General features: G+C 40.2%; 1 long non-coding RNA gene across 7 annotated transcripts in view; it reads left to right on the top strand.

Moving 5' to 3' along the window:
- LOC107502447 overlaps positions 1-21,820 on the top strand; it is a 607,862-nt gene that overhangs the window by 396,442 nt on the left and 189,600 nt on the right. The window contains exon 10 of one of the 7 annotated variants that reach the window (XR_001594997.2): positions 4,827-8,911. The exons of the other annotated variants lie outside the window; for them this stretch is intronic. This is a non-coding gene — a long non-coding RNA (uncharacterized LOC107502447). Of the gene's footprint in view, positions 1-4,826; positions 8,912-21,820 lie in introns of those variants that run through there. 7 annotated transcript variants of the gene reach the window in all.

Raw genomic sequence — 21,820 nt, 5'->3', positions numbered from 1 at the left:
TTATTAACATCAGAGTTAAGGAAGATCGAGTTGCATATTGATTGCAACTTTGGAGCAAAGCTAGATGGGGAAGATATTTCCGAGCCTTGATTGTTTTTGTTTTTGTTTTTTTTGTTTTTTGTTTTGTTTTGTTTTGTTTTGCATTTCTAGGGTGGGAAGCTCAAGGCTTAAAGGGGGTTTTGGGCTACAGTTTTCTAATGGCCAGTAGGAAGGCAGTCAAATGCCACATTTTAGCTATGAGGATGCCAAACACAGGAGGTTCATGATGTAGATCAGGTTGTTAGCTTAGTGATCAACAAAACCTGGCTTCTGAATCTCCGTCCATTCTGAAGAAAAAGCTAGGCTTCTCATGAGCAGAGGATGCACTCTATTTCAACATATACCTGCTCATCATCCCCAAAGAATCTATCTTCTGATTCCATTTATTTATAAGCTAGTAGAACTTAGGGCCAAATATATCTGTATTTGTCCCTTTGGGTTTACTTAACTCAGAAGAATTTGGTGATTGGAAAGGTCTGTCAACATCACAGGCAAAAATGGTCTAACATGTCATAGTCATAACAATCTGTATATTTAAACTACATTCCTTCATAGAACTTGACATTTCTTTCAGGATTACTTTGCAAATCTAAAGAAGTTATCTCCAGGATTCTAAGTGAGGCTCAGTCACATCCCCAGGACATGTGGAGAAGGAAGGAGAATTGTTTATTCCGATGTAGAGGAAGCAAACCCTTAGAAATAGAACTAATCTTATTTTCTCCACGAGTTAATAGCAGTGACTACAAGCTTGGCAATTATCAATTATGTCAATAGGCCCAGAGACGTTAAGTGACTGCTTAGCTAGGTTCTGTGCCTACTCTGGAAGCCAGCATCCTGCCATCACAATATCCACTAATGGAGGGAGGAATTCACAGCTCCTCCACCCAAAAATATAGGCCACAGAAGAAAGGGCACCCCAGGGGCTTCCCTGAGAAGAATTTCTGTTCAACTTGAATTCTAAGTTAGAGTTGAGCACACAAGACTCTTGTTCTTTGTGTTAATTGCAGCCTTAGTGAAATGACTAGTGTGAATGGGGGTGGAGTGCCCTGAAAGGGCAAGGCCAAGAGTAGGGGTGGGCACACTTTTCAGTAAAGGGCCAGATGAGTATGGTCTATATGGTCTCTGTTGCAACTACTCAACTCTATTATTTTATGGATAAAACAGTGGGTTGGCTTTGGCCCATGGATCATAGTTTTCTGGTTTCTGATTTATACTATAAGACTAAGATAATGTTCTCATTTCCTTTCAAAAGCAGTACCCTCTCTACCGCTGAATGAGGATTCTGGTGTTTTTCTAGGTGAGTTTAAGGAATTGGGAAAGAGAATGGTGATACTGTTCCAGTGCCAAAGAATAGCACTATTGCTTTGTACAAAATTACTTTCTTCTCTTACTATATTAATTGTGCATGTACTTGCACAAGTAGACACTGACATCAATCCTTTATAAAATCCATGAGTGCAAACACAACACACAAACAGATATATAAAGACTTGTGCAATACCAGATGTGTGTTCTCAAACATATCTGCATGCACATGAGCATTTGTACATGAAAATTCTCAGAAAGCCATCAGGCTTGATTCCCACATTGGGTATTTAATTCAACTCTTTAAAGTCACAGTTATGCTCAGAAAGTCCTCAGAAACTCTAACTCAGGTACCCTTCCTTTATCACTTATTTCTTGCTGCAATGAGACCTGAATGGTAATAACAGCAATAACAACATTCTGTATAAAAAGGTAAAACTCCTTCCCGTTCTCACCCTGTTTCTCTCTCTCTCTCTGTCTCTCTCTGTCTCTCTGTCTCTCTGTCTCTCTCTCTCTCTCTCTCTCTCTCTCTCTCTCTCTCTCTCTCTCTCTCTTTCTTTCTCTCTCTCCGGCAAGATGTCTTGAATTATGACCAAGAAGCAGCAGCTTTTCCACTTCACCCTCTGTGCTCAGGGCTGAGGTCGGGGCATGGGAGAACCTTCCTTTTACAGGCTGAGAGCAGCAGAGGAATTGATTTGCTGTTCTAGTACAAGGCTTTCTACTTCTGTGGGCTACCTACATTGTGTCCAGAGGGGAGGACTGGGGCAAGCTGCAGGGTCTAAGATGCTCATTCTTTTTCAAACACGTTTCACAATTTACTTAAAGCAAGTTGCCCTGAGAGCCTGCCCGATTTCTCTCCTGGGCTCTGCAGGCGGGGAGGAAACTTGGCGGATAGGACTGAGTGGTTTCAATTCCAGAATCCACTTAAGGATTTGCCCCCAATTTCCTGGCCATCCCAGGAATGAAGAATTTAAAAGTCTGCAAGGATGTGGCTGGGCACTTGGTGATGTCCTTGAAGGATGGGGTGCCCTGGAACGGAGGGGGAACGAGAGCACGTGGGGGAAAATAGCAGTTTCCTAGAAGAACTCTCCCTGTCCTCTGCTGGGTAGGAGAGGAGGAAGAGCCATCATGGCACAGGTGAGCACATCAACAGAGTCACCTGTGTTGATTCTTAGAGTTGCTAGCATAGGAGTGGCATAAACCAGCAAGATCCTGCTGCCCTTGTCAGTGGCAGTTTCGTGAGTGCAGAGCAGAGAGGTTTGGGATTCACCAGTGGGTGGTGAGAGTCCCGGTCAATCATGGTTGAGGGTTGGGGCTCAGTCAAACCGAGTAATTCTCTACTTATGGCTCTCATCCTCATAAGATAATCTGCAACCTTCAACATCTGTTTCTTCCCTCTATGTAGAAATGTTCTTAAAGTACCTGCTATTGAAGAAAACTCTCAAATGTAGTTACAAAACTATGCATTTAATGTATTGCCTTAAGCCAGAGCTTGCTAAACTTGGCTAGCTTTAGAAAGTCTCCCAATGTCCTGAAACTGCATACCAAATTATAAGGGACTTTTTCTATGTGCATATTATGAATTTGTGTATGTAGGTGTGGGTGGCTCCATAGCTTTGATTGACTTTTCCAGGAGATTTAGGATGTCTGCAAGGTTAAAAAGTATTTTCTGAAACCAAACATATCTTTCCCTAGTGGTTGAATATCAAGTGCCACGATGGACGGGTATAGAAGGTGCTCGTCCTCCAGGTGATGTGAGCTTGGTGCTCTTCGCAGCCCCACTTGGACAGTCTCCCTCTCTGGTGTTCAAGTTAAAGCGGGAATAGGTGATAGAATGCCCAAGTCACCAAGGGGTGGGTGTGACACTCGGTAGCAAAGAAGTGGCTGATCTAGCCCTGTGGGTCCTCGGTCTGTGATGGCAAAGCTAAAACTAAGTGCATGGTCCGGCCAGGTATGAGATATCTTTACCACTTTGCAAGATGTAGAAAAAAATGACAGCTTTAGTGCCAAGCACCTTGCCTATATTAACTCATGTAATCTTCACAACCACTTTATGGGGTCAAAAGACAGTTCCACTTTACATCTGAAAGAATGGAGGCACAGGGAGCTAGATAACTTGCTCAAGTTCACTCCACTGGGGAATAAAGTTCTCTTTCTCTTGATTGTAAGGGCTGCTGGCATGGAAAGAGCTTTTTGTACAGGTCCTGGGCAGCTTCTTTCTCTGTGGTGCCAGGCTGGGCAAACATTCCCACATGCACAGCAGCCCATTCTGACACGTGAATGTGCCTTTCAAGAGCACACAGCTCCTCTTTCTCTGACCTTCCCACCCATGGCTGCATCCCCGGTGGCATAGCCCGCCAGGTCCCTGGCCCAAATAATCTAGCAAGAGCACACTCTGTGCTGCCTGCCAGCATCCCTGCCCGGACCTGCTGACTCCTGTTTCAGAGTGCCATAGAAAAGCTGGAACCTACCTCGCTTTGCCCCTGCTTCTGCTCAGGCTCAGCCAGAGGGAGGGAGGATATTTCTTTATTTCTCCCCTTCATACAACCAAGAGGACATCTTTCTAATACTGTCTCCATTTCTATTCTATTTTTTCCCCTCTTTCAGAACCCATAGGAGATGTCAATAAGTAGAAGTTGGAGAAAAGACACTGAGGACATGGGCCTGAGGGGAAGTACGGGTGTGTCGGGGAGGGCGGAGACCACTGCTAGCCAGCTGTGTGATATTGGCAAGGTGCTTTACCTCTCTGAACCTCAATTTCCATGTCCTTAAAAGGCAAAGTTATGATAATATTTACTTTATAAGTTGTTGGGGAGATTAAATGAGATCTTGCAGATGAATAATGATTGGCATGTACATGGTTTGCACAGTTCATGAGCTGTTTTCATCACGGTCCAAGATTGCTGTTTATTATTGAGATGAAGAGGTTACTGTGGGCTGGAGAATTAAGGGTGAGAATTCGTAGGTTTGTATTCATAGAGGCGGAGGAAAGGCTTCCAGAAAAAGGAAAAGTCAGAGGCAAAGGCACAGAGGGAGAATGGGAGGCAATGTGAAGCGGGTAGAGGTTCCTAGTGACTGGTTCATTAGGGCAGCAGGTATGGTGGGAGGTATAGGTGGAGGTTTTTAAAAAAACTTTATTTGTTTATTTTTTATTTATTGGTAATGCAGTTTGGATCTTTATTAGGTAGATAATTGGGAATTATTTTAGAAGTTTCAGAACAGAATGGAAATGTGGTACGTTATTAAATGTTTTTTGAGAAAGATTAATTGGACAGGACTGTGCAGAAAGATAGGTGATAGAGACATGAATTCACCAAAGCCAGTTTGGTTTTTCTCCTGAGAATAAATTAGACTACATTTTCTACTCTCTCTTGTTGCATGGAGAGGTCATGTGACTGAGTGTGTCAGAGGAAGAGATATATACCACTTCCAGGCCTGGCCCATTAATTGTGATCCTGTTCATTGTTTTACCCATGTGCCAGCCAGAAGCAGAAGATCTGACAGAGAACTTCAAAATTCCAGGGAATGGTGAGACCACACGTTGCAAGGAGCCTGGGTCACTGAATGACCGCATGGAATCAGCCCTCTCTCCCCTCACTACCTATTCAACCTTATGTGGGTACAAAATAAGCATCTACTGTGTTAAGCTACCAAGGTATTGGGATTGTTGGTTACAGCACTTAGCTTATCTCGGCTAATACAGGTTGGAATGGAGACAGACCAGGAGAATCAGGAGGCTGGTGCAGTGATTCAAATATGAAATGAAAAGCTCTCACTAATTTGGTAGAAGTTGAGATAAGATTATGTGAAAGGTATTCCACATGACTTAGTGAGAAATTAAGCTGTGTGTGTGCCTGTGTCTGTTGTGTGAAGGGAGGAGTGAAGGAAAGAAATTCGTAAAACAGTGTCTATGATTTTTAAGTCTAGTGACTTAGAAAATTGTAGTACCATTGACGTAAATTAAAATACCAGAAGATGAGATAGGTCTGGAGAAAATTATGATGAAACTTTTTCAATCCGTGGTAGATTTGAGGTGATGGTACAAAAGGAAGTATCTAGACAAGAGTTTTCAACCTTGGCAATATTAATATTTTAGGCCCAATAATTCTTTGTTTGGAGGGCTGTCCTGTGTATTGTAGGATGCTTTGCAACAGCCTTGACCTCTATCCACCAGATGCTCCCCTCTATCCCTTGCCAGTTATGCCAACCCATAATGTCATTATGTCATAACGTCTGCAGACATTGCCAGATGTCCGGGGAGGTAGGGAAAAATCTGTTCTGGTTGAGAACCACTGCTCTAGAGGGAACTGGAGATGTGGGTGAGTCTGAACTGCCTGAGTTCCATGAAGAACCATATGTAGTCAGTGCACTTTTAGATCTGCAAGGCTCACATTTCTGCCATTTGCCAAAACTTAGCAGCTCATTACAGGCCCCATTGGAAGGTGTCTCCAGGATTTCAGTCCACATTATGATGAACCCTCCTGTACTCTATTCTGGGCATCAGAGAAGAAGAAGCGGGAGGAAACTTAGGGGATTGGGCAGAAGGACTCAGGAGAGTCATTGTGAGGACCCAAAATGGCTTCCCTTTTCCAACCTCCCTAGGCAAGGGAAGTGTGGCCTCTCTCAAGCCCAGGAGAGGCCCAGGAACTCTGAGGCATGTTTTTTTGCCTCAGTATATCAACTGAGCCTGTTACAAAGCTTTCCAAATGACATGAGCAAATCTCCCGGACAGCAACTAGCAGCATGGTTTGGGAGGATTCCCTTTTCATTTCCTATGTTTTATGATTTTTTTTTCTGCTGCTTTTCAAAGAGCAGTTTTACAAGCTAGTATTCTATATTGCTCTGCCTGTACTCCAGAAAAGATAAATATTTTCAATGTGTTTTGTGAGGCATATGCTCCTATGGAGAAAATGTATCCCTTATGGACATAGCTATTTTGACCTCATTAGCTGGGTAGATCAGAAGGAATTTGACAAACAGGCCCCTGTATGCCTAGGAAGCCTCTGTTAGTTTCCAGGGGAGCTGAAGGGTTGGTACCATGGGGGGCACACCTTTAGGTTTCCCAGAGGGCTGTGGCAGGAAGCCGAGGGAAGCCTAGCGAACAGGTTCATCAATGAAAGAGGCCTGAGAGAGTGACCTTGCTCCTGGTTCTCAACTCAAGGGTCCCACTTAGCAGGAGTAGTGAAGAGAGCATGAAGAACTGGCTCAGAATTCTACAGAGGCTTCAGGACTCCCCCAGGGAAGCTCACTCAGATTGTAAAGCCTCCAAAAGGGAACTATAGCTGTTTTCTCCTGAAAGGCATGAGGAGGAAAGATGGAGGGTGGAAGGTGACCAACTGGTAGTGTGAGATTTTCCCAATTTTAGCAGTGGAAGTGCCATATTCCCAGAAATTCCTCTGTCCCTGGCTAACCAGGGAGGGTTGGTTGCCCCAACTGGATGGATGGCCCAGGTGGCAGCTGCTTGTTCTCCCAAAATCCTTCGCAACACCCCAGGTGTCAGTCATGCAGTCCTTGGGTCTTTTGGCAATCCTGCCTTAAAATTTGGATCTAGCATACCAGTTTCAGACTTGCTAGCTGGGTGACTTTAGATCTATCACATAAGCTTTCCACACCTAAGTTTTCCCATCTGTGATTTTAGTTATGTCATCACACCTATCTCCACAGTTGCTGTGTGGACCAAATTAGATTAGTGTATATAAACCATTGGCATATAATGGCTCTCACAGTATAGATAATAAGGGATAGTTATTGTTTTTATAATTAATATCTGGATCCAAGGATCATTTATTAATAGGCAGTAACTCTAAAGAAGGGTCATCTTATAAGCTAGCATCAGCTAACAAACCTGGTCAGTGTCCACCCCTGTCATACCTCAGTGACAGGAAGCCTTGTTGCAGTTGATAATTCTGTCCTAGAAGCAATGAAACACTTTCTCTACTTGAAGTACAAGTCTACCTGATTTCTGTTTTATTTAGTGTCCTTTAATACATCCTCTTCTAATTGCCAACCTCTACATGTTGGAGGCCCCAGGTTTTAGTCCTTGGAGTTTCTTGTTTCTGTCTGTCCTCATTCTTTAAATGATTTCAATGGTTTTAAATACCATCTTGACACTGAAACTTCTGAATTTACATCTTAATCCTCAACGTCCTCCCTTTTGAGTAGTGTCATATACTCAAGTTATTTTCACCAGCAGGTAGAAGAGTTCCCTTTGTTTCACATCCTTGCCAAAACTTATTTAGTCAGACTTGTGTCTTTCTGCCCTCTGATGAAAGTGAAACAGTACTGCATTATTTATTACTCGTCCATCATTGCATCACCTAACTCCATTTCCGGTCCTTGAAGGCATTCTCACTCTCAAGCCTCCTTGCTATGAGCTATATTATGGATTGATGTGTCTGAGACTCTAGGATACTTGGGGGCAACTTTGTAGTTTTTCCTTGAAACACAAAGGGCTGAGGCAATAAGAAACTCGTTTCCTCTTGTCTAGAAGCCAGGAATAGAACCATTATATTTACTCTAATTCTGGCCAGGGAATCCTATCTTGATTTATTTATCTTTTCTTCTCTTTTCTTTTTATTTCTTTTAAAAATTAAGGTGTAATAATCAAACTATATATCTGATTTTAAACTCATACACAGGGATTTAGTCTAAATCATGTAACGTTGCTGAAATTTTTATCATCATTTTGCAGTTCTTTTGGAAATTTATTTTTGAGTACCTTAGCTTATTTATGGAACAAGGTGGGAATAAAAATAATAAATAAGTTAGTGTTTATACTTGTGACCTAATTTTTTGGATAATATTAGAAATCGTAAATGTTTCTTTGAGGGTGAATATAATACTGGGAAATAACTAAATGGTGACACATAATTATTAAACATGCATTGTGATCTAGGGCAAATTAACCACCCTGAGCCATTTTTTACTGATATGTAATATAAAGGAATCATGTTTTCCACTCATCGATGGTCTTTTTAACTCCTTTATTTTATGGCTTAGAGCACTATTCGGTTACCCGAGAGCTTAGAGGTTAGTAACGACCCCATGTTATTTGGGTGTTTCCTTCTTTGGTGGACATATATGTGTGTGAGGTCTGTGTGCTGTATATGGATGTATACGTGTGCATGGAGCCTTGGGGATTATAGGATTATACAATCAAAGACTGGGACTTTTAGATACCATCTAGTCCAGTCCCTGTCTTCAGATCAAACCATACCCCAAAATTATTTAAACCGGTGAAGGACCAATCTACTTTGAAATCCACAAAAAGTCTTGGAGGTTTTTGTTTTTACATTTTTTTTTAAAGAAATTCTTTCTCAGTATTAAACTGAATCTCCAGTCATGGTCTCTCATTTTCCTTGGTGATGGGTAGACACACAGTGTGAAATATGAAACTTAAAAGTGTGAATTTGCATCCAGTATCTATATCTTTAAGAAGAAACCAACATGAAAGAATGATAGACATCTGGTAAATATAGGAAAACAGCAAAAAAAAAAAAAAAAAAAAAAGTCTAGTATCTATCTATATCTATTGATCATCTATCTTTCTTTCTATCTGTCTATCTGTCTGTCTATCTATCTATCTATCTATCTATCTATCTATCTATCTATCTATATCATCATCTGTCTGTCTACGTATCTCTCTTAGCCTAAAGAACAAATAGGTAGCATTCTCGTTTGGTGTGTCTGTCCCATTGTTTTGTTAGTGGTTTTTGTCTTCAGAGGCAAAGAGATGTCAGAAGCAGTCATCCATACTAATACTAGACACACTACCAAACAAAAACTCACACAGAAGTGTGAATTTGAGGGCCATTTAACACTGTAAATTTCCCCCTTGTATAACAATTATGGAAACATGCATGCTAATTGACAATGCACTGTGGCGCTGTGTGAATGTGAACGGTGTTCACTCGTCCTCATAATTCCTCTTTTTATGGCTGGTGGTGAGCCTGTCCAGAGGATGTTGTACCCAGCCCTCTTACACAGGAAGCTGTCTCCCAACTGAATATTATCCAGTATTCCTCATACGTGTACTCATACTGTTTGGGCCAATTTATCTGGCTCCTTGTGCCTACAACTTGAGTTTTAGTCTCCAGATGTGTGCCGCCTTATTTCTTGGTTTGGGGTTGGTTTTTATTTTATTTTACTTTTCCCATTTAGTTATTTCCACGTGTAGTAGTTAAGGAATATTAATATACTCAGGAGAGAAGCCTTGAGTGGCCTTAAACTATTTGGTTCCCTAGGAATTATGGTAATGGACTGTATTTCAGTGCAAGAAACACTTACTGAGGCCTGGAGGGGTATCTACAAAGAGATTTTTTTTTTTTTAAACCTAAATTAATCCTGTTTATACTCACTAGGATGCTGATTTTCCTAAAGTGCTGTGCTATCTGAGGTAAGGTTAAAGGCCGCTCCCTGCAGGGCAACCGCCTGGGTTCCAGTCCCGGCTTGGCCCTAGTGGCTAGACTTGTGACCTTGGGAAAGGTACTCAAACACTTTTTAATATCACTTTTTTTCATCTGTATAATGGGTATGTGATTAGAGTTGTTTTGAGGATTCAATGAGATAATCTATGCAGAGAACTTTACAAAGTATCTGGCATATGTTGAGCACTCATTATAAGAAACATTAAGTCGTCTTGGCAGGAATCTGGAAAGTGAAAGGAGGATTGGGGTCGGCCAGATGCTCCTGCAATCCCAGTTTAAAATAAATAGCCAGCATGCTCGTTTGAACCTCATTCACCCAACCCTATGACAATGAATCCCATCTCCAGGACACAGAAGGCCCCCCACCCCTCATTGCCTGGATAGTCCCAGCTGAGCCCCTTACAGCTGAGAGCACCCACTCTGCCAGTATCACGCAGTTACTCTGAGGATAAATGAGGAAACAAGAACATGTTCGAAAGTTTTAAGTGCTATATACACGTCATTCATATTTTAATCTAGGCATTGAGTATTGCATTTTATCTTCTTAAAAGTCTTCGGGGTGCAAAGTGTGGGCACTAAGATGATGTGTGTGAACTCACTTGTGCACAGGACTTTGAGCTTGAACTCATGGCCATGGTGACAGGAAGAGAAGTAGCAAAGACACAGCTTGGTCTTGGAGTTAAACTCTCTAGGTAGGTTCTCCATACCTGCCCCAGGATTATTCCCAAGAGAATGACCTTGCAATGCAAATATCACCCTTTTTTTTTTTTTAAAGACCGAAGTCATACAAAAGAGAAAAGTAAAGAGAAAAATAAGGAGGGTTGGGAATGTGAAGGAAAAAAAGGGAAAAGGAGCATTGTAATTGCTAGCAGTGTTTCAAATTGATTTTAGTTACTATTAAAATTATAGGTGGATGTGAATTGACAATTTCTCTTAAATTATTCTGGTACACATAATAAATACTTAATTTAGTAGATTTAGAAATTCTTGATGACATGTTATTAGTTGGCATGTTCTTACAGCCATGTGCTCATAGGTGTGTGTGTGTGTGTGTGTGAGAGAGAGAGAGAGAGAGAGAGAGAGAGACAGAGAGACAGAGAGACAGAGAGAGACAGAGATAGAGTGTATGTATAAATAAATGCATAGGCACCTCTATTAAATTTGTGTTTTTTCCCCATTTTATTTTGTGCTTTTGTTTATTTGTTTTGTTTGTATAATCTCTCTAATCCAGCCAAAGCCTGATCTTTTAAACATCAATCTTCTTTCCCCTCCTGCCCAACCCCAATTCTTTTTTCTGCACAACAGGGTCTCAGGAGGGTATGGAGGGTGGGGTATGGCAGAGAAATCTATTAGATTATAGCATTTTATGAATTGTCTAGGCTATAATGACATTAGCCACCTAACGCTAGGTAAAAACCTTTGTGATGTCATATAATAGTTTTCCATGTGCTTGACAAACCTTTGTGAAATAAGCAAGAGAAAGGAACTGAAAATACCCACAACACATATCTCTCTCCCATCCCCAAGAGTCCATCGCCACCCATGGACATTCGCTTCTTGCTTATTAGCCCCTAAAGGACATTTTTAATATAAAAAATATATAAAGTCTTCCCAAATCAGAAAGGTCTCCAAGTCTCCAGTTTAATTGGAATGGAAAATGCTAACTAATTGGCATCAAAATTTGATTTGTGGGAGAAACCTCCTTTTTGTTGGAAACACAACAGTGTGTCTGGGAACACAAGCCCAGTCTTTCAAAAATCATCCGTGAGTACCGCCGAGGAATCAATTAAAGTTGATTTGGCATATCTGCTTTTGACAAATATAAAGAAATCTCTGATTAGGCAGAGAAGAAAAGCAGCTTTCTCTTTCTTGCTCTCTCTTCCTCTCTCTTTCCTCTGCCTCTTCCTCTCTTCTCCTCATTTCCCTTTAAAGGCAGTAGGTGTCAGAAGGGGGTGGGTAGTGATATGCAAAACACGGCCTCCATAACCAAAGTAGCCTGCAAAATTAGGTGTCAGCATGCAAAGCTTATTGATGTATGAATGCGGAAAATGAAAGGCGGCAGTAGACAGCCAGGGCTAAAGGTGAGACAGGCACAGCGAGAGCAGCTGTAGATCCACGTCAAGGTGTTGCTATATGAGCTCGGGTTTTTTCTGGAGGGCCACAGCCTAACAAGGTAAGCCTGGCCATGAAATAATGGAACAATACAATATAGGCACACAGTGTGAATACCAAATAAATTGACATGGTGTCTCACCCCCCCACACACCTCTCCTCCTCCTGCACTGCCACCCCCCCTTCAAAGTATGCCTGTGTATTCATTAATAAATTCATATTCTGAGTTTTCAATAAAAGAGGAAAATGCAGTGTAAACTGGAGTTACTTAGTGACACCCAGCTCATTGCTTTTTATTGTTGCTTGCAGCTACGAAGCCTTCACAGTGCACTAGTAGAATTTATTACTGTCTGTCTCTGTAGCAAGTTGGCGAAGTGCGCCTTTTGAAGAAAATTGACCCACACTTCATGAATATGATGAAAAATGCCAATAACACTACAAAGACGAAGCTCTTGACATTATTCCGCAAAGAGCTAAAAGACAGTAATGAAAGTATTGCAATTACAAATCATTACCTCCTCTCCAGCCAATCGCCACCTTCCCTACTTTTTTTTTTTTTTTTCTGGCCACTCTCAAGTTCTGCTGGCTGCCCCAGGTGCTGTTTTGCACGGCATGACGGGAAATGAAGGGTAGATGAAAGCCCCGACTGACTGCTCAAAGAAGGAAACAGAAGACAAGAGGAAAAGAGTGGAAGGGTTGGAGGGAACGCGATAAAAATGCCCCTCTGGTTGCACCTGGAAAAAGAAGGTATACAAAGAAAGTTCTTAAAGCCAATGGTCAGAAGGTCCTGAGTTTATTGTGTGGCCCCTTCCCTCTGAGAAGTGGGACTAAGAACACCCCTACTTACTGCTTTGCTAGAACTGTTCCCTCTTGGCAGGATTCTTTATAGTCTGGCTTGAGGGAGGGCACCGGAATCTTTTATCTTTTATTATTAGTTAGAACTCTAATTCAGACATTGGCAAATTGAATTATCAAAAACATACATTAGTGTGAGTTCAGTGTAAGAAACTGGTCTATCTTTATTTCTTAGAAGTGGTACTGAAAATGTCAAAAAGTGGGGATGGGGAGAGAGATAGAGAGGGAGAGAGAGGCAGGGAGGGAGGGAGAGAGAGAGGGAGAGAAACACTAACTTTATAACTCTAGACATTAATGTGCTGAAGGGATGAAGACCCTGGTCCTTACTGCCTTGGTAGTTCTCTGTCATGGGCCCTTATTTTGCATGTGCATATACTATTGATTTTTAGAATTTTGTTTTGTTTTTAATTTATTTGGGGTGGGAATGTGGAGGGGGTGTATGAATATATGCATTTCTGACTCTCGTATGTCTTACCTAGAAGACAACTGCATTATCTATTGCTAATGCCATGACAGAGGCTATTAAAGATTTGGAACTTTATGCAAAGTATATGAAAGTCAGAAATAGAATCAGGGAAGAAATTATGAAGAAAAGAAAGTAGCAGCTTCAGAGACCTGCCTTGGGGAGAAGAGAAACAGAACAAGGACAGATACTATGACATACATATTAGACTCTGAGGTGGTCCTTATACCCCCTCCCATTGCCTGCTGAAAGATTCCTTTTATTCTCCAATAAAGAAAAGTCTACTGGAGATTCAGTTTTATTCCTCAATACCTCATTAGAAATGCAAATTTCTATGGGAAGGATAGACTATAAATCATTTACATATTAGTGTGAAATAGCTACATCAGATTTATTTTCCTTCTAAAATCTAGATAAACTTTTGATTAGCCATATGACAGAGCATTTTGCATCATGAAACACTGAAGTAAGGAGAGGGTGGAGACTAAGTCTAGGTGGATCTGAACAATGTGGGACTTAAAATACTTTGAAAGGAATTATTTTGGGAGAGAAGAGCAACAGATAGAAGAAGATATATCTAGGAGAGAAAGTGGAAGTGGGACTAAAATAACTTAGCCCATTTCAAACTGTCGTTTGAGGCTAATGCTTTGATCAGAACGTGGGATGGAGGCACTCTTTCTCTTTCTTCTTTCTTCTAGATTAGATGTTGCTTTGACCTTTCTAGGACCTAGAATTTGAGTTAATTGAAATATTGTTGTGAATCAGCTTTTGTGGGCTAGCCCGGGGTCCTGAGGGTCAAAGTCATCAAAATAGATCATTGTTTACATATCAAAATGCATTGTAGGATCCAAAACCCAACATATTAAATGAAAGTCGTATTTCTAGCATGGGGTGAGTACCGTGAGCTACGGGGGCTGATTGGTCATGTGCCTAATGAATAGCCATACTTACAAGATGCTCGTGAGATTAGATTGGTCATTTAATTTACCATCCTTCCTTCAGGAAAGAAAATGTTTATGTACCAGCAACACTGAACTCGTATAGCTTTTGTTTCATCTTTTTAGTCATCTCTTGTATTTATTAACTCTTTTGCTTGCCTGATTATCTATCTCTTAGTTGATAACATTCAGGTCTAACAATTCTTGCCTATCGACTATGTTGCCAACTAAGTAGCTGTAGCAGGAATGGTATTAAGTGGCATGTACATCTTTACACCTCTGTATCACATCTGTGATATCCATTACCGATAGACTAAGTAACTATCTTTTACTAAGCCTCAGTCTTTCTTACACTGTGTTCCAGGGAACTCCTATTGATTGATTAAAGTTGGTGGGCCAGAGTAGACCTATTTGTCATCCTTGGGCTTCACCAGTTCATTCAGTCTCAATATCCCTAGGAAAATATTCTACCCAGGAATAGCCATTGGTCAATGCATCTCCTGCAGGGGCAACCAAATCTCTGAGTAGTAAAGTTAATAACATAAGATATCCATCTTTCATTCATTTGTACGTTCATTCCATGTACATACGGTGAGTGCCTATTATTTGCCTATAACTCTTCTGGGCCATGTAGCTATATCTGTGAAACTACTTGAGGTTTGACCACATGCAAAATAAAGGCCCAAGACACAGCTGGAAACTGGCCTACCAAAGAGCAGGGCCCTCTGGGTAAAAGATAGAATTAGACAAAGTCACCTGTTTCTGCAGGGCAACAGTGCAGTGGAAGGAGCCTACAGAAAAAAATACAAACACTGAGGCTCCTGACTGGCACCTGGATTAGTATTGCATGAAAGCTTTATTTCACATTTAAAAAATGAGATTGCAATAAATTACTTGCTAGAAAAGGACAGAAATGACTAGAGGAGTATCAACCACCAAGCAACAGAGCTGAGATGCATATATAAATACAAATATGACACAAACTGTATATCTACAAGTATCCATGTTGCTAAATTCACCCGACCATGAGAAGATTCGGCATATGCTCTTCTGCTTTCTGTGTTAGTCAAAACATGACAGATCCTCTATTTCTTGTAGAAAGAGTAGTAGAGTGAGGATAGAAATGGAAGTCTATTGGGCTCCTTGGGAGACAGGACTGTGTTTGTGTCAACGGGGCTAGCACAGTGTTTGGCACATAATTGATGCTCAGTAAATGATGGTCAAAGGAAGTGGGTGGGAGTGCCTTGAAGGGTTGATTATTCAGGTCGAGTCCACTAGGCATTCTGTGGAAATTCGATAATGGAATTGAATTTGATATGATACTAGAGTGTTCGCATGAAAACCCGAAGGCAGAGTGACTATTATAGGCCCAGATACTCAGAAAGTATTAGTAGATACTCATAAGTATAGGTTTCTTCTTCCTCTTTCTTTCATAATCTTTTTGACCTGGTGTATGAATTTGGCTAACACCAGGTTAGACTGCTGTAAAAAGAACTCCCCAAATTTCAGTGTTTGAACACATTAGTGGTTTATTTCTTACTAACGTAGCAGTCCTGTGGGTGTTCCTGGTTATCAAGGAGCTTCCTTCCACATGGGATTGGAATTCTTTCCTCTTGTGCTTTCGCCTTTCCTTAAGGCCTGGAGTCTTGATCCCCTATAACCAGCCAGCAGACAGGGAAAGAAGGTGTTTCAGGGACAAAACTGAACTGCTCACATTCCACTGGTGAGAATGCCTGTAGACCCCACAAAGGCAAGAGGGGCTGGGAAATATGGTCCCTGGCTGGGCACCAATTTTCTAGTGAAAACTGTGTGCTATGGAAACAGCAGAGATTTTTGATGGACAGTCATCCATCTTGCACACATAGGTTAAGCAATGGCAGCTTCAAGTATAATGTGGTTCAACTACTTAGATCTTCTTTACCCACTGTCACAGATAAAAATTTCCCTATTAGTCATTCAGCTTATGTACTCACTGAAAGTTTAAAAATGTGAGGCAGTGATAACACGTTTAGGTAGGTCACATTAAGGAAGGCAGTTAGAGAATGCCGACTTCTTGGCTGTATCATGGAAGAAAAGAAATATCAAGGAGGTTGCCTTTAGACTCTGTCCAGGGTCGTTCTGTGTCCATGCCCCATGTGGAATGAAAGTCACAAAGAGTGGACTCTGCTCAGGAAGCTGATAGAACTTTTCACAGGAAGACATTCCTCCCAGGTTTTGGTCTGTTAGGTAGGTGCTACTAATAAAATTGAGAATGCTCCAGAGGAAACCCATGCCAGAACCAGTCTGCATTAGTGTAGCGCCAGTTAGAGAATCTTCACAGGCACATCTCAAGATGTATTTGGTCTGGAGGCAGCATTGTTTTCTAATTTGTCTGCATCATTTGTCCCAGTACCGTCCTCCTCTTCTAGATATTAAGGGCTTGTCTTAGTAGGAAACAGGGAAGAAAAATCTGATTTGAGAAGTGCATTCATTCAGCTCTGGTCTGAGAAACTTGAAAATGGTAGAAACAACAGTGTCAGAATAAAAGGCCATTAGCAAGGGTATCATGAAGACGGGCTCACTTTGGCCTGAAACAATGATCTCCACTCTTCCTTTTAATCTGCGTTAAAATTATCATTCAAAAGTTATAGAGACAGTCTGCTTCCAGCTTTGCAGCACTTTCATGGTTTCTTGAGGTGTACATATATCTTTTGAACTTGGATTTGCTGTAAACATTTTGATTGGTTTCCACCAAGGCTGGCAACCTTTTTATGAGTGGGTGAAGTGAGCTACCTTGCTTCTAAGGGCTGGGGGCAGCCACAGAGCGTGGGAAGGGGCCTGCTTCATTGTGGTACAAATGCCACACTTCTTGGTGGAAATAAACACCCAGATTATTGAAATAATGTAGAGATTTGTTGGCAGTTCTGGGTCAAGATAAGTCAGTAGTTATATATATATATTTATATTTAGAATTACACTGGGGAGAGTCTGGCCTCAGGTGCTCGGGCAACTACCATACCTTCTTGTCACTTGGAGACAGAAATTTGAATGAAATTGTACACACGGCTTCTAATGTTTCAGGCTATTCACTTGCTTTGTAAGTAACGCAGCCATCCCCTCAAGTTTTGCATTTGCTCTAAACTAGATGGCCATGATGCATTGGCTAATGCCTTTTAATATCTAAGCCTTGTACATCTAGTGCTTGGTTAATAACAGGGAAAAAGCTCCAGTGACTCACCTTGACCTCTAGAGGGAAAAAACATCCTTTTAATAATCTGGGAGTTTATTTGGATCGAAGGCATACTGCATGTTACACAATCTTCTTGTAGATCTGCACGGGTCACAAGCCGGCACCCTTGTTTTTTATGAAGTCAGCAAAGATGTACAGGGGCCAGGCTCACTGCTTCTTTGAGAGCCTTCAAATATGTCTTTAATATGTAACCTACTAGCCGAGCAAAAACCCTCCCTAAGTTTAATGGGCTTTTCTCTGAGAACTTTTCTATAACCTTTGTTGCAATTAAAGGTACATTTTCTAAATGTCCTTAAAAATGAGTGCGCACCCATTTTTTAGAAGTCAACTGTTATCACTTTAAACTTTCTGACACTAACTTGAGAACTATGTGAGGGTAGGGACACATACATTAATCAGCGTTCCAAAGAGAAGAATGGCTAAATACATGAGTCAGATTTGTTGAATAAATGAATGGATAAAGGCTTATGGTACCCCTGTGCCAGTGGTTCTTGACAAGGGGATATTTGGCCAAGACTAGAAACATTTTTGGTTGTTTGCAATATGAGAAATGTGTGTACACATGCGTGCAACTGTTATTTGGTGGGTAGGATGCTGCTAATGTCCTACAGTGTACCGAATAGTCCCCAACAGAAAGGGTCACCTGCCAAAAATGTCAGCAGTGCTGAGGTTGAGAAACTCTGCCATATACATCCCACAATACCACATGAATTCAAATATCTGGAAGATGGCTATTGGTCTGGAAGATTTCTTTAACAAATATTTGTTGAACAATTTTTATGTTGAAATTTAGTCAAGGTATCCAGAGAGTCTTCTGAAAATTTCTTTTTCCCTGTCCTATCTTCCTTTTGCCTGTGACCCTTTCCTTTCCCGTCATCATTTTTCAATATCCATGGAGAAATGAAACTTTACTGCAGTAGGGAAAGTCTGGAGTCAAAAGCTTGGCTCTTTCTAGTTACTAATTTAATCGTAGCCATCTCTTTTCTGGACCAATCTTCCTGAAGGTAAATATATTTATGCTACAAGTGCCACCCTTGCATAGCTTGGTAAGCCCTTTGGAGATGGGCATTGAAGGTAAAGAAACACATTTACAGGATGTTCACTCTAATGATGCTCCCAAAAACATTTGGGATGTTTAAATATATGCTTCTGGCTTCCCTCTCTAACTTCATATTGCTGCTAAATTGTGGAAGAGCTCAGTTCATTTTTAATTAGAAATTGTGACACTACCAAGCATATCTTTCTCTCATTTGGAAGGAAAAAGTGACAAGTTCCTAGGGTTTTGAATTTGACCCAGGTTCCCTGAGTCTCTTGGTTTCTGAGTCCCTGCATTTCTAATGCAGTTCGGTGGTATTTGGCCAAAGGATGATTCTGTATACTACTTAATATTGTCTTTAGATGTAGCAAATACAGGTTTACTCTGCTATTTGAAAGTTACCTCTGCTATGAAAACTTTCAAAGCTGAAATAGTGTAAAGCGAAGAAACAATTAGCTGAATGGTATTTTTGGTTTTTCCTAAAGGCGAAAATCCTCTTTGGATTTCTTTCAGTTAGTGAAAACAGGTACTAATGGAGGTCTTTCATAAAACGTGAACTTTGGAAAAGCAGGGGATCCCTGTAGTGCTGTTATTTCTGTGGTTATAAAACAATAAACATTTTGAGAAGCTATTTTATTTATTCTTTTTCTTCATATTGAATTGTTATCATTTATCTCACAATTCAGTAAAATTTATAGGGTCGGATTTAAATCTTTTTTTTTTTTTCAGGGAAGGTTCTATTAACATTTTAGGCATCTGGATGAAGTAATGTCATGCTGCTCACTATCTCCCAAATAAACTTTATTGTGGGAATATAATGTTAATGCATAGACAACACGTCTGAAGCTGTTTATTTTCCCCTAACTGTAAGATGGCATGAATAGACAGAGCTAGCCTGATGTGCCATTATTTTAGGATTCCCTGGATTGTAAGAACCTTCACTGTTTTTCAACCTTTTATGCTAAGGAAAGGAAATGCTCATGTAAACAATGTCCAACATGGAATTCCTGCTTATGAGACAGAGAGCAGTCAGTCACACAAAGATCCAGCTCTAGGCCCGGTGTTCCCCAAATTGCAATGATTTAAGACATACTGTCCTGTCATGAAAGAAGTATTCCTCTCTTCTTCCTTGAGATTTGAAATTTTTTTTCCACTATGTTAACATTTCCTATTCTGCAGTAGAATTTCAAGCTTCAAGTATAATGATGCATGGAGAGAAAACTTAGTGTTTTACATTCATACTATAGTGAGAAGGTTCAAGAAGATAGTTTGATGGAACATACGAATCAGCATGTTTAGTGATGCCTAATTAGGTTTAAATGGATATTATGGGAGGGAAACGGATTTAGAGAAAAGGAAATGTGAAGAGATGATTTAGAACTATACTGACCAGTATGATAGCCACATGTGGCTATTGAGCCCTTGAAATGTGACTAGTCTGAATTGAGGTGCAATGTAAGTATAAAATTAAACAGATTTCAAAGATGTAGTATGAAAAAAAGTAAAATACCTAATTCATAACATTTTATATTGATTATGTATTAAATAATTATGTTTTAGGTATGTTGGGTCAGATAAAATGTATTATTAAAATTGATTTTACCTATTTCTTTTTATGTGGTTAACAGAAAACTTAAACTTACATATGTGGCTCACACTTGTGACTTGCATTATATATTTCCACTGAAGAGAATGCTTTCTAGGAATGACTTTGCCTTCCAGAGTGCATTTCCATGGCTTAAGAATGAATGTTTTAAATTTGCCATACTTTGGTTTAACTCAGGCTATATTGTAGTTTCAAATTCTATGAGCAGTAAATTCCAAGGTCACATTAAAGCCCCAGAGCAGGGTTCAGACTCTTAGGTAACTGGGCCTTTAAACGGTCAGTGGGCAGATGCCATTGTATCTGTGAAGACTCTGAAATTAAATGCAAAGTGTGTGTGTGTGTGTGTGTGTGTGTGTGTGTGTGAGAGAGAGAGAGAGAGAGAGAGAGACAGAGACAGAGACAGAGAGACAGAGAGAGACAGAGACAGAGAGAGACAGAGACAGAGAGAGACAGAGAGAGACAGAATATTCCACTGAGGAGAAGCTTCTTGACTTTCTTCAGATTCTCTAAAGGGTCCTTGACTAACACTTTCATTGTACAGCTCCAGGGTCCACTATCCCTAGAGGACTGAATGGTGGCTGGTGTCTCCCACCGAAGCTAGGCAACATGGTGGTGTTGCCTTGATCTCAAACTGTTTAAGAACTCTGACCCATAGCGTGGACTCTCAATGTGGCCCTGTTGCTCTTTTGTCGGTTAGTTCTTGGTGGCTTACAGTTGCCTTTAAAGTAAAGCTCACATTTCCTAGGATGACATTTAAGGCTGATTATAGGTTAATACTTTTCTAGTTTCATGCCCATCAATGTTCCACCATAAAAATCTGCCTAATGTTCTCCGAGCCTGAACTCCATTTAAAAGCCCTATGTCTTTACAGATAGTGTTTCTCCTTGAAATTCCTTTCTCACCAATACTTCATCCACCTAAATTATATTCAACATTAGAAATAAGACAGGATGGGGAGAAAATAGTTGGTAATTTCTTATGTAGGATTAATATAGAAAACATGTAAAGACTTCCCTAAATCAGTACTACAAGAAATAAAATACGAGAAACATAGGCAGAAATAAGAATAAAAATTTCAAGGAATAGCAGTGATCAATATGTATGAAAAGGTGCTCAGTTCAGTTAGAATATTTTATGTAAATGTAGATGTGCTAGATACCATTTAAATCCTATACACAGGTTATTCATTTAATCTCAATATCCATTCCCACTAATACTTACATAAATGTAAATAAAAACAATAACAAATAATAACACTATTGGTGATGACAGGAGAAATGGGCACTCTGATAGAATTGTAAATTGTACAAACTTTTTGACAGCTACTTTGGTCCTCTCTTATCAACAATTTAAATGCACGTACCTAGAAATCACATTTCCAGGGATCTGACCTATACGAATATTAGGAGGAATGCATGAAAGTAGGTACAAGATGTCTTGGTGATAATCTGAATCGATTAAATAAATTCTGAAATAATTCTATAATAAAATCATTGAAAAAATATCAAACTGACCCATATGGACTAATTTTTTAAAAGATACATTAGCATTATTAATTGGAAAACATACATAGTAATATATACATATAGGGAGGGAAGGAGGAAGGGAGGGAAAGAGAGAGAAAGAGTACATCAAAATAAATGTGTGTATATGTGGTAGTGCTACATATATTGAGTACTTACTATGTGCCAGGAACTGTTTATATTCATTTTCTTATTTAATTCTTAAAGTAGACCTAGAATTTGTACTTTTATTAACTGAACTTTTCAATTGGAAGAATAACAAACACAGAGTGAAGTTAATTAACTAGC

This window comes from Rousettus aegyptiacus, unplaced genomic scaffold, assembly GCF_014176215.1.
Source record: "Rousettus aegyptiacus isolate mRouAeg1 unplaced genomic scaffold, mRouAeg1.p scaffold_m13_p_7, whole genome shotgun sequence".
Taxonomy (NCBI): Eukaryota; Metazoa; Chordata; class Mammalia; order Chiroptera; family Pteropodidae; genus Rousettus; species Rousettus aegyptiacus.
This window is presented reverse-complemented; position numbering and strand designations above follow the sequence as displayed.